Raw genomic sequence first — 15,584 nt, forward strand, 5'->3', positions numbered from 1 at the left:
AACATTTTTTATTGCTTCTAAGTTTACATCACACTTATAAATACTTTTGTTGGTGCAGTAAATGTTGAATTTTATATCTATGTAATCATTATTTTGTGTCTGAACCTCCACTAAAATGAAAATTACTATGCATTCGTACGTGAGCAACATTGACGTCAGCAATTTGAATCCCGTTTGAGAGAACGTTAAAAATTTATAGAACGAGAGAAAAAAAATCAACGTCAATATTAAATTAAAGCAAATAAAAAATATCATTCATGTCCACAATAATTAATGATAAATAATTTCTGAAAATTTCGCTTTAGATTTATATCAGAAGATTTATTATATCAGTAACATAATTTGCCAGTGACATTTATCGAATAAATAACCAGTTATTTTTTAGAGGCTTATACAAAATGTCAACGTTTCAATTGAACGGAAATCATTGGTTAAAATGTATCGACTATTTAATACGTTATATCACTGAAAAGCAATCTTTGTTACGTATCCATACAATTGATTTTAGTTTAATACAATACAATTTAGTTACTATTTTTATATTTATTGCATGTATCTCATAAAGCTTTATTAGCAATAATATATTTTTATAACAGTAAAAATTATTCTGTATTATATTAACATTTTATATTTTCAAAATGTTTCTATATATTCAATAAAACAATAAAATAAATTATTAATTATTGTATCCTTTTTATACATTTACTTCGCCAACTCTCATAAATATTCTATTTATTTGAATCCACTTTTTAAATAACCTACCGCAATATAAAAAATAAAATATTTAATGATAAACTAATATGATATGTAATAACTATTAAAAATATTTTACAAGTTTTCAAAATAATTAACTAACTGATATATGCTTTGTTTCAATATAAAATTTTTAATACCATTTATCGATATTATTAAAAATTATCATCAAAAATATATTCCTTAAAAAATATATATTTACTTGACTTAGGTCGAGCATTTCAACCAATTTGAAGAAATTATTTTTTATTTTAATTTATTTGGTGGTTGTCGATAAAACGTAACAAATCGTTATCAAGTGAATTAACATAAACATGTGAAGGGAATGAAAAAGCACAAGCCAGGAGTTAATATTTCATCAGCCATCGACTGTTTGCACAACACTCTCCGCATAGTTCTGTGGTTTTTAGTCGAAGCTGCTCACTTTGTGGGGTAAAGAATTCCTGCTCGTAGTTATAAAAACGTAATGTACATGCCATTAAGGGACTTCCAACCCTTGAGAACTTCTCCACTTTTTACTAACTAAACTATGCGATTAATTGGAAAGTAGGTACAACATTTATGTAGTTTATTGTGCGTTCTTATTATTGAAGTAAATTAAATTGGCTTTTGATAGTTTTGTTAATTTGTTTAATATTTAAAGTAATAAATTGTTCATGTTTTTTTATTATTCACTCTCAATTATAATCAGAATTTTTATAAGTAGATTGCATGTTAAAAAGTTATTTAAAAAGTTGCGATTAAAATTGCTTTTACAAAAATTTACATATATATTCAAATTAATAGCGAGTGAATTTATAACATGCAAGAATGGCTTCAAAAAAATTAAGAATTTAAAATAGAAATATTATACGATGAAAGCAACATTTAATGTTGTAAAATGGCTTACTGTGACTTTTAGTAGATATCGGAAAAAGCAATTTATTGACCCATGATTTATTTAAATAAATTTTTATGTAATTTTTGTATTAAACTCTGTATATTCACGCTCTTTCTAACTATGCCACATTTAAAATGGTTTTATTTTACAAATGATGTATTTAATTGTTATAATTCATGCAAATTTACTTTACTTAATAAACTAAAGCAACAGAAGCAACACGTCGCATTCGCAATGCGTTGAAATTCTGTAAGGGATGAAGTCGAAATCGTGCCAAAATGATGGTCGTCCTGAAACCAACTGTTGAAATAGATCAATCATAAAACTACTAAGAGTTAACTAGAGAAGTTTGATGCAATGAATTTCATGAAAAAAGATGAACAAATAGATTCCTCATAAATTAATTGTAGATAACAAAATTACGTGTTTGACAATTGTCAGTTCCCTCTTTGCAACGCAAATGGGACTTTTATTGGTCGTAAATGATACATGCAACGTAAAATGGCTTGATTATGACAATTCGCACCAGCCTGGACAAAGGGCTAAAGATGATAAACCTCACGGAAGGATACATACAAAGAGTTTTAACACAAGAACAATTATGATGACTATGTGGTGGACTTACCCATAGAGGCATGTTTCATTAGATTATAAAAAAGATTTTGTGCTGCTTTGTGACAACATAAGATTACATATCACTAAAGAAAGCTTTATAATGTTAAATGAAAAGTTCTACTTCGTCCATCATCTGTTCCAAATAATTTCTTTATGTGAGTATAATTTTTTGTCATTGTTCAATTTTTTTGCAATAAACGGCTTACTTTTGAGGAGATCAAAATTGAGATTGTATTTTCTTCAGTTTTTTCTCGTGATTTAAATTTGCTTGTAGAACAATGGAAAACAATTATCTAAATTTATATTTTCATAAAAAACTTACTGTACAAATTTTTATAATTTACATAAAAAACATTCTACTACTGTTATTTCGTTTCGTTATGTTTATTCGCCCAAACGGATACACATTTTTGTCGTGGCAAATGAAATGGTTAAACATGAGGTCACGCGATAATAAATAGTTGCTTATGTACTTTTGTGGGTGTTTGTTTAGCATGAAAGATTCAAAAGCGTTTGTTGAAAATCAGCAATTACACTTTTTTACTTCCTAGACATAATCCTAATCGCTTATCAAATCAATTAATTACAGTGAACGTCAGTTACTCGTACATATTAGGAACGATTTCGTTTTATTTTGATGGTTTCCATTAAGATGAAGTCTAGAACAAAATTATGTTTTGTAATTAATTGATCGCCTGACACGAATTCTCAAGCTATTTAATATGCTTGGTCATTACACTCCGTCTAGACGGAAATTGCATTTCACGCGAAACTCTGGGGTTAAAAAATGTAAATAAATAATAATCTGTTTCGTGCATGATAACTTACGATATTTTTACTAATGTAAAATTATAATAAGAAATTCAAAATCTATGATATCTATGCAAATTTTACCTAGAAGAATTTTTAATTTAATAAATTAATCTTAATTGTTTGGGAATACAAAAATTATTACAAATTAATATATAAGATAATTAATATACATGGTGGCTTAATTAACATAGAAGTAGCCTTTCAGTTCTTGAATTTGATCGCTGTAATTAGAAACACTAAAGTACAGCAAAAATGTAGAAATTTCTCTAGAGTATATTCGATAGACTACGTGATAAATTGATCAAAAAATTGAATTCATAAAAAGAATGATTTTTAATTTTTCCACAGAATTATGAATGTGCATTTTTTAATAAAAGTTAATATACATCTATTTCTGGTACTTAATTAAGTGGAATAACAACTAATAAATGATTTTTACAGTGTTATTATATATCTTGTGTCAGTATTGATTTATAATACCTAATTTTTGTTGAAAAATCTAATTTTTTAGTAACTAACACTGAATATTATTTATATATTTATTAAATAGAACTTTTTTTGTTATTTAAAAATTTAGTAAAAGCATACAATTTTTATATTAAATATATTTGTTAAGTATCTATTTTTGTAGGAAGATCGAATTTTATTATTAATAAACACTAAATAATTTTTTATTATTTATTAAATAGAACTCTTTTGACATTTAAAATTTTGGTGAATGCAAATTTTTGTACTTAAGGAAATACTAAACTTCATCAGAAATAAACTTTATCTTGAAAATTTGAGCCCGAATCGATCAAATCCGGCTCTGGCGATTTTTTTGAAATTTGAAAAAGTTAATTTTTTAGTCATCTTCAAAATTTGTATCTCAGCTTCTATATAACTTAGAAATTCTGTTCAAACGACAGTCTTCTCTATGAACCTCTACTTCCAAGTAGAGTATTTTATTTTGCAAATTTAAAATGGTGAATATGTTTCAACTTTTTGACTATAAATATTAAATAAATTTGTCAAATATTATTAATACACGGATTTTTTATGACCTCACTATATAATATAAAATGTTACGCCAATTAAATAATTGTAAAACTTTTCTAAAAGTAGGCCTCATGATATAAATATGCTTTTTATTTATATGCAGTTAATAAATATTTTATAATTAAAATTTCTTACAATTTTCTCATTTTTTTATAATGATGTGACTTATTCCAAATATTTTAAAAATTGAAAAAATAAATTAATCTTAATTGTTTGAGAACTCAAAAATTATTACAAATTAATATATAAGATAATTAATATACATGGTGGCTTAATTAACATAGAAGTAGCCTTTCAGTTCTTGAATTTGATCGCTGCAATTAGAAACACTAGTGTAAAGAAATGTAGAAATTTTTCTAGAGTCTATTTGATAGACTACTTGATAAATTGATCGAAAAAATGAATTCATAAAAAGAATGATTTTTAATTTTTCCACAGAATTATGAATGTGCATTTTTTTATAAAATTTAATATTCGTCTATTTCTGGTGCTTAATTAAGTGGAATAGTTAGATTTCCTATAAAAAATTGATATGATGAATTTTCATGCTTAAAAAATTGCCCCGTAGATTTTCGTTTTGTACCAAAAAATGTGAGTTTGAAAACATTGTTAAAATCCGACAAAAAATATAAATTTTCGGAGGAGGCACTTTGAAATAGGCTACACTGTATATGTATATCTATTAAAGTTTTAGATAGAACAATTTTTAATTCAATAATATAGTCTTAATTTTGTAACAAATTATTTTTGTGAATCTTTAGAGAGAAATACTCAAAAATTATTATAGATATAAACTGTGTTAAACACAAAATCATTTTTTTTTTTGTAATTATATACAATTAGATTTTATCTTGAAAAATTTATAATTTATTAATAGCAACTATAATTTGGACTTAATAATTATATTTTGAATAATTTATATTATTATATAATTAAAATACTTTTAAGTTCATTGTAGATAAAAAATAGTGAAACACTTTACAATGTATAAATGATAAAAATTGTTTTAAAAGATTATTGAAATTTTTATTAACCTTAAGCATCGAATACAAAATTCCATTGTGACGGACATTCTCAATTGTATCCATAATAAATTGTAAAAGGCCGGGTTGAACATAAAACCGGCAACATTACGATAACCGTTGAATGTAAACTAAGGTATATATAACATTTTCTTTCGGTGCAACTTCAACTTTTACCAGATTACTTTCTTTACGTTTACATTTTACCGTAAACTTCGTAATTTAAATTTATGGGATATGTCTGTTTTAAATTTTTATGGTCTGGAAGCATGGAGGGTTGCGTTTTACATAATAACTTTAATAATTGACAGGTGGATGATGAACGTCTTGGGATAATGAAAAAAATTGAAAAATTGTTTTGAAAGCGTTTTTAATTTACGGTTTATCGTATTAATCACGAATAAATCATAACGAAATTTCTAGTTCGACTGTTTTGAGAGTTGTGGATAGAATATGGAATTTTATTAAAAAGAATAATTCAAACGTCCCCGTACTTTTACTCCTTGATTTGAGAGAACCAATGAAAATTTAATATTTTGATGTTTAATAATTATCGACTTTCACGCTCTCACCCCAATTTCTGGCTGCGGTTTAGTGTATAATCGTGTTAATTACTACAGACAATTCAATTATAAGGACGATGCAATTTTGTTTCGTATTCAAACTAATACGTAAAGTATTAGAGTTGCACATATTATTAAAATATTAACATAAAAGTTATGAATATCGGTTGAATTACTCACTATTAAGCTAGATTTACATTATCTATACCTACATTTTTCATTGTAATCAGCCACAAAAGGTTTAAAAACATCGAGAGAATATTTCTAGTTGCAAGACGAGATAATGTATTTCCAACCACGAGTTAGACATTCCCGATAAAGCATCTAATGTTGACCACTTGAAGGTAATTTGCGTTTCCAATAGTGAAATGAAGTGAAATATCGAGTAATAGATATAATAGGTAAATCGAGGCACTCGGTTATTCAGGCGTTCGTAGAATATTAAGTGTTTCCATTTTACAATTCATTGAGTACAATAAATTGTAATAGACAAACGTTAAATTATTGTTGAAACATTTGAAATAATTTAAGTATATGTCAATTGAATTATTGGATATTTATTAATTAAAAATTTTATTTTGGAATTTATAATTTTGGTGAATGCGCAAATTTTTAAAATAATATATATTACACTTAAAAAGTCGATGGATGCTCTTGAAATCTATTTAAATACCACTCATAATTCATGAGAAAACAAAATACTACAATTATATCGAATTTTCTATTAGCAACTAATAAATGATTTTACAGTGTTATTTTAGTTGTTTATTTGTTTCTTAAATAGGACTTCTGTTGACAAATTATATTTAAAATTCTGGTAAATGCACAATTTTCTTAACTTAAAGAAGTACTAAAACTCTTCCCTTGTGTCTTGTGTCAGTATTGATTTATAATACCCAATTTTTGTTGAAAAATCTAATTTTTTAGTAACTTACACTGAATAACTTTTATAATGATTTATTTAGGTATTTATTTGTTTATTAAATAGAACTTTTTTTGTTATTTAAAAATTTGGTAAAAGCATACAATTTTTATATTAAATAAATTTGCTAAGTATATATTTTTTGTAGGAAAATCGAATTTTATATTTATAAACACTAAATAATTTTTATTATTATTTATTAAATAGAACTCTTTTAACTTTTCAAATTTTGGTGAATGCACAATTTTTGTACTTACGGAATACTAAAACTATCTGCTCCTGTCATCTTCAAAATTTGTATCTCAGCTTCTATATGACTTAGAGATTCTGTTCTTAGAGTATTTTATTTTGCAAATTTAAAATGGTGAATATATTTAAACTTTTTGACTATAAATATTAAATAAATTTGTCAAATACACGGATTTTTTATGTCCTCACTATATAATATAAAATGGTACGCTAATTAAACAATTGTAAAACTTTTGTAAAAGTAGGCCTCATGATATAAATATGCTTTTTATTTATATGCAGTTAAAAAATATTTTATCATTAAAATTTCTTAAAATTTTTTCATTTTTTCATTTTTTTTATAATGATATGACTTATTCCAAATATTTTAAAAATTGAAAAAAATAATTAAATACGTACATATAAGTTCAATACCATATTCTATTAACTAACTACTAAAAATACTACACAAAAAATATTATTTCTATTTATAACACAATTTATTTTCTTAAAAAACTCGAATTTAAGTTAAAATTAAACCTCTTTCAAAGGCGCATTTCTAAACGCATTCAAATTAAACAAACGCAAGTTATTATAAAACATCACTGTGTGAAAATGTTCAAAAGATTTTAATTAAATTCCGCCAGTGTAATTAAAAACGAATTTTATTTTTCATATATACGAAGGGGGAAACGTATCTACGAAGGGCTTAATGCGTAGGAATTGAGTGTGAGTGTGTATTTCCGTACTGAATGACATTTTCGATAAGGGTTCCAAGCGGTATTGGCCACTTGTACGCAATTTGCGGTAACAAGTGCACAGATGTAGACTGACGCAAGTTAATCTCGAAACGTTCGATAAATCGGGCAGGAAGGAGTACATCTTAAAATCTTTCTTGACGTTTGTTTCAGCCGTCCTTGTTTCCAGAGGGTTAATTAAAACTTAGGGAGGAATTTCTCTTATTTATATTTATTTCTGGAAACCTTCAACCGTAAACTTTTCCCAAGCTGGAACTTAGGTTGGAGAATTTATTCCGCAAAGTTAATTGATGTTTTATTAAAAAATATGGAGTCGACCTGAAAAACCAATTAAGTAAGCAAATTTATTTCTAATGTTCAAAAAATATACACATTTTTTAATTATTTTATATCGTATATATACTCAATTTCAGTATAAAATATATATAAATCTTAAATAATAATTGAATAGCTTAAAAAAAAATTATATTTTTAAAAATTTAAATTAATAATTTTATTTTTTTTATAATTAATTTTAATTAATAACAACACAATTTAACAGTACTACTTTTTATTGTATATAAAAATATCCATATTTATTATTTCAATATGAATATATATTTTTCTAGAAATCTTCAACCATAAAAATTTTGCCAAGCAGAAATTTAACGTTGTTCATTAATATTAAATTATATATTAAAATAATGGGATACCCTGAAAAAATAATTAATAATAAATTAAGAATAAAATTTATGTAAATATATATAAAAATATGAAAAATATGTTATTTGAAAATCGTAAAACGAAGGCTTAATAATTTTTCAAGAAATAGTTAACTGTAATTTAATCATTGTTATATCAAAAAGTATGGGGTCATCAAGGCAACCAAATTAAGCAAATAAATTAAATTTATTAGAAAAATGTAAACTTTAATTTATTAATTTTTTTATTGTTTTTTAAGTTTCTTTTAAGATAAGCTTTTAAGCTGAAAAGTAACCATGTTGACCACCAAAATGCATTACTATCACGCAAAAGATTATAATACCTTAGAGCCCATTCATATTTAGACCGGCATGTCAAATTTCAGCGCGATACAGCCCTCAGTTGTGTTTTGATAGCTGATTTTCGGTTACGTGTTTGGCATCATCATTTTCGTTCTCCCTTACAACATTATTTTTTGAGGGGCAAAACGACACAGGAAACTAAAGAAAAGTTGGATAAATATTACGGGGCTAATGCTCCTTCAGATTACACCGTGAAATATTGGTTTCGGGAGTTTCATTAAGGCTCCAGTTGCTTCCCTATCCACCTTATTCGTCAGATTTAGCTCCATCGGACTATTATCTCTTCCCAAACCTCAAAAGATGGCTCAATAAAAAATTCGGCTCACGGAGGAGTATCCCGCAGACCTCCCGGAAAATTAATTTTTTAATTTTCGGACAAGATCAAAAAGTTGAAAAGTCGCTGGAATAAGTGTATCGATCTGAAAGGACGACCAGAAAATTTAAAAAATTAAAGTTAATAGATTACAGATACAGCAATACAAATTTAGATAATTACTTTTTACTGTATATAAAAACATCTAGAGTATTTTATTGAAAAAATATAATATGAACGTTTATTAATTTTTGTAAAAATCAGCATATACTCTTTTCTCAAGCTGAAACTTTCAGTGGAAAATTTATTCAATGAAGTTATTTGATTAAATTAAATTAAATCTATGGAGCCGACCTGAGAAATCAATTAACTATACAAATTTATTCCTAATATTAAAAAGTATATGTAAATTTTATTAATTGCCCTATATAGTCAGTAAAATAATGTAACAATTATTTTTACATATGATTTAAGTGTAAGATTAAATTTAAAAATATAGTAATTTAAATTTAGATAAAATTACTTTTTATACTATATAAATATTACTAAAACAAGTTGTTTGAAAAGCATATTATGAGGGTTTATTAATTTTTAACACAAACTTCGTTATGAGGATTATACGTAGTAAACATGAACCAATTAAAATTCTGCAGATGCCATTTGGTATTATGCAAATTTAAGCAATTTTAAACTTATGTGCTTGAACTTTATTTCCCTATTTGATATTTCTAACGGATTTAATTAATTATTCTTGTACACCGATGCTTTGTGAATATCAATTATTTTTAATACCATGTTAATTAACTAATATTTATCTAGGGCAGTTCGTACTGAACCCTCTTATTAATTCAACCAAATTATTATTAATTTATCTTTAATTGAGGATAAGATAATATTATTTTTAAAAACAGCAACTAAGTAACTAATAAGAGTAAAACATCCATCAAATACCACTTAAATTTGTGAACGATTCAAGTACTTTTTAGCAAATAAAACTAAAATCTTCTCCGAAAAATTCTCGATAACAGCGACAAAATAAAAAGCGCCACATCTGAACGATCTCCGTTTTATTTCGGTCTTGTTACCCATATTGCAGATTTTCGGCGGATAAAATATCGATTTCGAATAAAGTGCCGGTGTATACCCGGAACGCAGCGTTAATTCGCAATACCGTTTGCAAACAGACGTCGAGGGTTTAACATATTGAGGGGTTAACATACATAACGGTACCGCAAATTGTGCGTCAAATCCCCGATATCTCTTCATGTTTTATGTGCCCGTTTCTTTACACAACATCGCTAATTTTATACTTGTTTCGTATCCGTATTACATGGCGAAATTGTTCAATCGGCGGAAGTTGTGTTTATTCCGATTAATGAGGCGTTAAAGTGTATTGTGTTATATTTTATAAAAGGAGCATAATTTTCCACACAACAAAATCTTGAAAATATGTTGCCATTACCTTATTAGTGGGTTTCTTGTAAAGTAAATTGCCTGTGGAAACTTTGTGGTTGAATTACCCCATTCTCCTTATACTGTGGCTAAAACAAGTATTCTTACACTTGAATTACTTCAAGTTTCTAAAATGGCTTTAATTTATTTTTACGCCTTATAATTAAATTTGCTTTTTTATTATTTTATAACATTCGTACCATAATTGTAATTGTAAAAACGTTAATAGGGTAAAAAACATGTTACTGCCAGTTTGAGGACAGGCATTATTCTTCTTTTTGCTGCCAATATTGTATCAGATTTTGTGAGATTTAGAGGCTTGGCACAAATAAAAAAATCCATCAATTCATTAATCGCTAATATATATTTTTTTTTTCGTTAAACAAGACATAACTCCTAGGACACTCGATATCAAAATGATATCTGATAAAGGTAAATGGTAAATGGATTTCTGAGACAATTCTAGATCAGACTGCAACATTAAAATGAAAAATTACACCTACTTAATTTTTAGAGCCATTTTTAACATTGCATCTAGGTGGTCGTGGTCGGAAACTAATCTAAGGACGTCAGATGATGTTAGAAAAGTACAATGACATAGATTCAGTGATTTGTTTAACAGATAGAAATAAGTTATCAAAATCACATTTTCAAGTCTAGCTATTCTTTTTTCAAATGGCAACCTTTTTTTGACATACACATTTCGAGAAGAGGACTTTTTGGTGAACAATACTAATTTTATTGCGATTCAAATCCAAAAATGAAAAAATGTAAAGGGTGTTTCATTTAAAAATTCGAAAACGAGACCATTTCCGGTAAAATCGGACCGGAAAATGAAAAATATGCGAGAACTCTTCTGTCACCAGATCTCATTTTGATATAGCGAATGTTCTGTAAGTTACGACTTATCGAATGAATTCGTTGACAGCCTTGTAAATCTAATTATCAATTAATGAGCGCTTTTACGATACAATATTTAAAAAATATATATCGTATATGGACATATATTATTAAGGTCTGCCTATATGAATCATATGACTTCTCAATTCAAAATTTGATTCTTTTATATTGTATTACCATTAGCTAAAGTTATTGATATCAATTAGAGGTTCTGGAAGTTTATACATTTTTTTGTAATATTCTGCCTGCACGTACTACATTTTATCAATATCTGCCCCTAAAACAGTAGAAAAAACATTAACAATTAGAGGGAACACAATTTATTACAAATGAACTCTAGTCATGAGAGATCTTTTGACAAAAATAATAAAATGAAAAAAATAACAAAATCAACCACTAAGAAAAGGATGTATTCGAACCGCCATAAATAACAGAGGTACTTCAAAAAACCGTTAATTACAGCAAATGGTTTCAGGAACGTGCGTCGTTTAGTCAGATGAAGATCCTAATGACTTTGGATGGCCTGATGGCCATTAGATCACGAAATTCATGACTTTTAAATTAATTTGCTACATTTGTATAATTTTTGACCTCAAGTGCCAAACTTAAATCTAGACCTTTATTATTATTATTTTATAAATCTCCTATGTATTTTATTTAATAATCAGGAATAATCACCGCAAATAAACGTACCATACAAGTTTTATTATTTTTAATTGGTTTCAGAATAATTCAACATTTTTAAATAAAAAACATCAAACAATCTTATTTGGAAAATATTATTTTCTTAACTGTTTTTAACGACTTGACTATTTAAAAGCTACTATTTTATTAGATTCAAATTAAACATCCCACTATAATAATAAAATATCTTCTTCACATTTTTAACATAGGCGTGAACATGTTTCATGTAACAAGTGCTTATGAAATTATTTAAAAATTATGGTCCAAGCGTTAACAATAAGAAGAAACACAATTAATTATAAAGATCTGTTTGACAAAAATAATAATAAAAATAAAAATGATGAGACAAAGGACAAGAAAAAAAAAGATCTGTTAATGCAGAAATAATAGTAATACAAAAAAATTGTTAATTACGACAAATAGTATCCTAAATGTGCGCTGTCTTGTTGGAAGGAGGTCTTAATGAGTCTGAATGACCAGATGGCTTGAAATGATGAAATTAGTAAGTTATAATAATTTGTTGCATTCTCCATCTCAACTACTAAATGTTTAATTTACTTAATTCTTTAGTTATATTAGTATCATAACCTTATTACTCTACTGCTGGCAAGGTATTTAAACGTATACATTTTTGTTTTTCTACATAGTACAATTTGTTGCAAAATCCGTACTTATTTAATAATAATTGAACTTGAACTGATAGCCATTAAAATTAATTGATTATATGGATATTTTTCAATTCATTTCTAATATGTCAAATTACCCGTAGACTCCTTATAAAAAAACGGAAATAAACTTAATAATCCGCCTTAATTGGAAAATATTATTTTCTCAACTGCTTTCAATAAATTTATAAATTTAAATTTTTTAAAAGATTAAGAATATAATTATTAAATAAGTGGTAGATTACTATAATTAGATAATTATTTAATTTAATATTTTATTGGGTATGTCCCTATATAATTATAAAATCCTTTCCGGAAAATCTTAATTAAGAGGGCAGCAAACAAAGAAGTAATTAAGATAAGAAACATTATGTCCTTCATTTAATAAGGTACTTAGGTAACTAGAATTATTATTCCTTCCAAAAGAAATGAATTTATATAATTTAACTATAATTTACTATTTATTATTATTATATATACTATAATTATTTATTATTATTCTATATACTAATAATTATACTATTTTTGCACTACATTAACTTGCAGTATTTCGAACTATTTTTGTTTTTTTCCTACATAGGTTATATATACTAATAAAAAAGTTTTATGGTATATTTTGACGTTTCCATTATTTCGGAGATCATAACCATTTTGAATGAATATGGGAATATATGAATCCCGACACAAAAAACACATTAGGTCATAATTTATTTTATTTGGAATTTGACACATTTTATTATAATTTATTATAGTTTTAATTATAAGTGAAGTTGTTTTATAATATGTACAAATATGTTCAGACTGAGTTTTAGCATTTTTCTATATAGTTTATATTGTGGAAACAAACTTTATGTTATATTTTGTAGTTTTTATTGATTCGATAACCATTACAATTTCGAATGAAAATTAGGATATATGAATCCCTACACAAAATGTGATAATTTATTTTATTTGGAATTTTATTAAAGTGTACAATCACATTAGTAAATACATTTTTATATTTAGCTATTTTTAAAAATATTTGAAATTTATTAGTTAATTTTTGCTGGTGAACTAATTTATACAAACCTAATGTAACCAAAGAGTTCTCATCTATATAATATGATAACGTTTACTTAAAATTCTAAAAAAAATAATTGTAATATTTTCCGTGAAAAAGTATTAATATCAATCATATTCGATAGTATCATCTATAAACACAAAAATTATTTAAACGTGACAATTTCGTTAATTTAATTAAATTTCACGTTATCCATTAATGTAACAACGACAACACGTCTAGATGTCACAATGCCGCATAATTTCCGCCGAATAATTAATTCGGCCCATTTCGAATTATTTTACATATTGAAAAACGAAACATCGATGTGTAATTAATGACGTCCATGAAATGTGTTTGCGGACCATTTGAAAACGGATTAATTAATTTCATATCGCACGAATAGAAAAGTATTAACCACCTAAAGTACACGTTACAGCAAAACGGGTTGATATATCTCATATTTTAACGGCCTGTTAATATTGACACGAGCCGTAAAATTGATAAAATAAAACTACTAAAAATATTACATGACATTATGATTACTTTATTGATTAGTAGTCAGTAAGTCAGATTTATATTTGTATTTTAAATTCTCTGGAAGTTGTACTTTTTAACACTTCTATGAATATGATAGAAGATTAATTATTAATTAAAAATAGCACGAACATGAAAATTAAACACTTTGAGAGATATTTCATAAATGTCTTTAATTCTAAATTTCTCCTGTAAATATATAAATCAAATTTCAATATTCTATATGTTTTTTTTTTGCTTTTTTGTCACAGATTTTTACCATGTAACAATACTCTTAATGGTAAGAATTTATTCTCAGTAATATTTTATTAAATAATTTACTTTCAGTAAGAAGAAAGAAACATTATACTCTAAAGAAAGGAGAAATAATAAATAACATGAAAAATGAAGGTCTAAATATTGCTGATATTGCGTAAACTTGAGATACTCTCTAAAATGGTTTTCAAGTTTATTAACAAATACGAAATAACACACCTTTGAAAATACAATAACAATAATCATGACTTAAATGCGAATATCTTCTAAATGGTTAGAGTAATCGACTAACCACAGGAGACCTTTTTTGTAGAGCCTACCTATAAAGATTCACAAAGCATTTTATAATATTTATTTATCGGCGAGTTATACGATTTAGAAGTCAAACAGAAAATTTTGAATTCCGATATCTTCTAAATAGTAGGAGTATAAAAAATTATAGATACCTTTTTAGAAGAACGTTCAATTTTGTACAAAAATGTAAATTCTTCTTATGTTCCCGATTTACCAGCGCAAATTCCAGATCTAAACCAAATAGATAACTTATGCAAGATATGAAATTTCTATTAAAACAACAAATATCATCAAATTTAGGCAAATTATTGTTGAATTGTGGAATTTAAATTCAATCGAACTCAGTAATTAAGTCTATTATTTTTTCCTTTTTTCTAAAAAAATAAAAATTTTAAAAGGTTTTTTATTCAAGTTTTTAGTACAGTTGAAAAGTACACTTCTTTTGCGGATTGTTATTGCCGAACTGAGGTGAATATTAAATAGGTCCCAAAATTTTAAGTAGTCTGAGTAGTATTGATTTTTTGCGATAAAACGCCTTCCTTCTCTATTTAATAATATTCTGATTAAATTAATTTTAAAATAAAATACATTTTACCAGGAATTTTGAAAGATAATATTTGTATGAAAAATATATTCTACTTTATAAATAACATACAATGTCTTCTTAACAATAATTTTGCTCATGTATTATACATAAATTCTAATAGACTTCCTCCAAGATCATCAAGCTGAAACCAAACCTTACACGCACTTCATTAATTTACACCATTTGAATAAGCCGTACAGCCGAAATTGACTAATTTAAGTTGA

At 25.9% G+C, this 15,584-nt stretch overlaps 1 protein-coding gene across 1 annotated transcript in view; it reads left to right on the forward strand.

Moving 5' to 3' along the window:
- The window catches only part of LOC109596733 (GTP-binding protein Rhes), a 56,995-nt gene that overhangs the window by 8,410 nt on the left and 33,001 nt on the right, over nucleotides 1–15,584 (forward strand). The window lies entirely within an intron of this gene.

The sequence above is a fragment of the Aethina tumida genome, chromosome 2 (assembly GCF_024364675.1).
Source record: "Aethina tumida isolate Nest 87 chromosome 2, icAetTumi1.1, whole genome shotgun sequence".
In the NCBI taxonomy this organism is placed as follows: Eukaryota; Metazoa; Arthropoda; class Insecta; order Coleoptera; family Nitidulidae; genus Aethina; species Aethina tumida.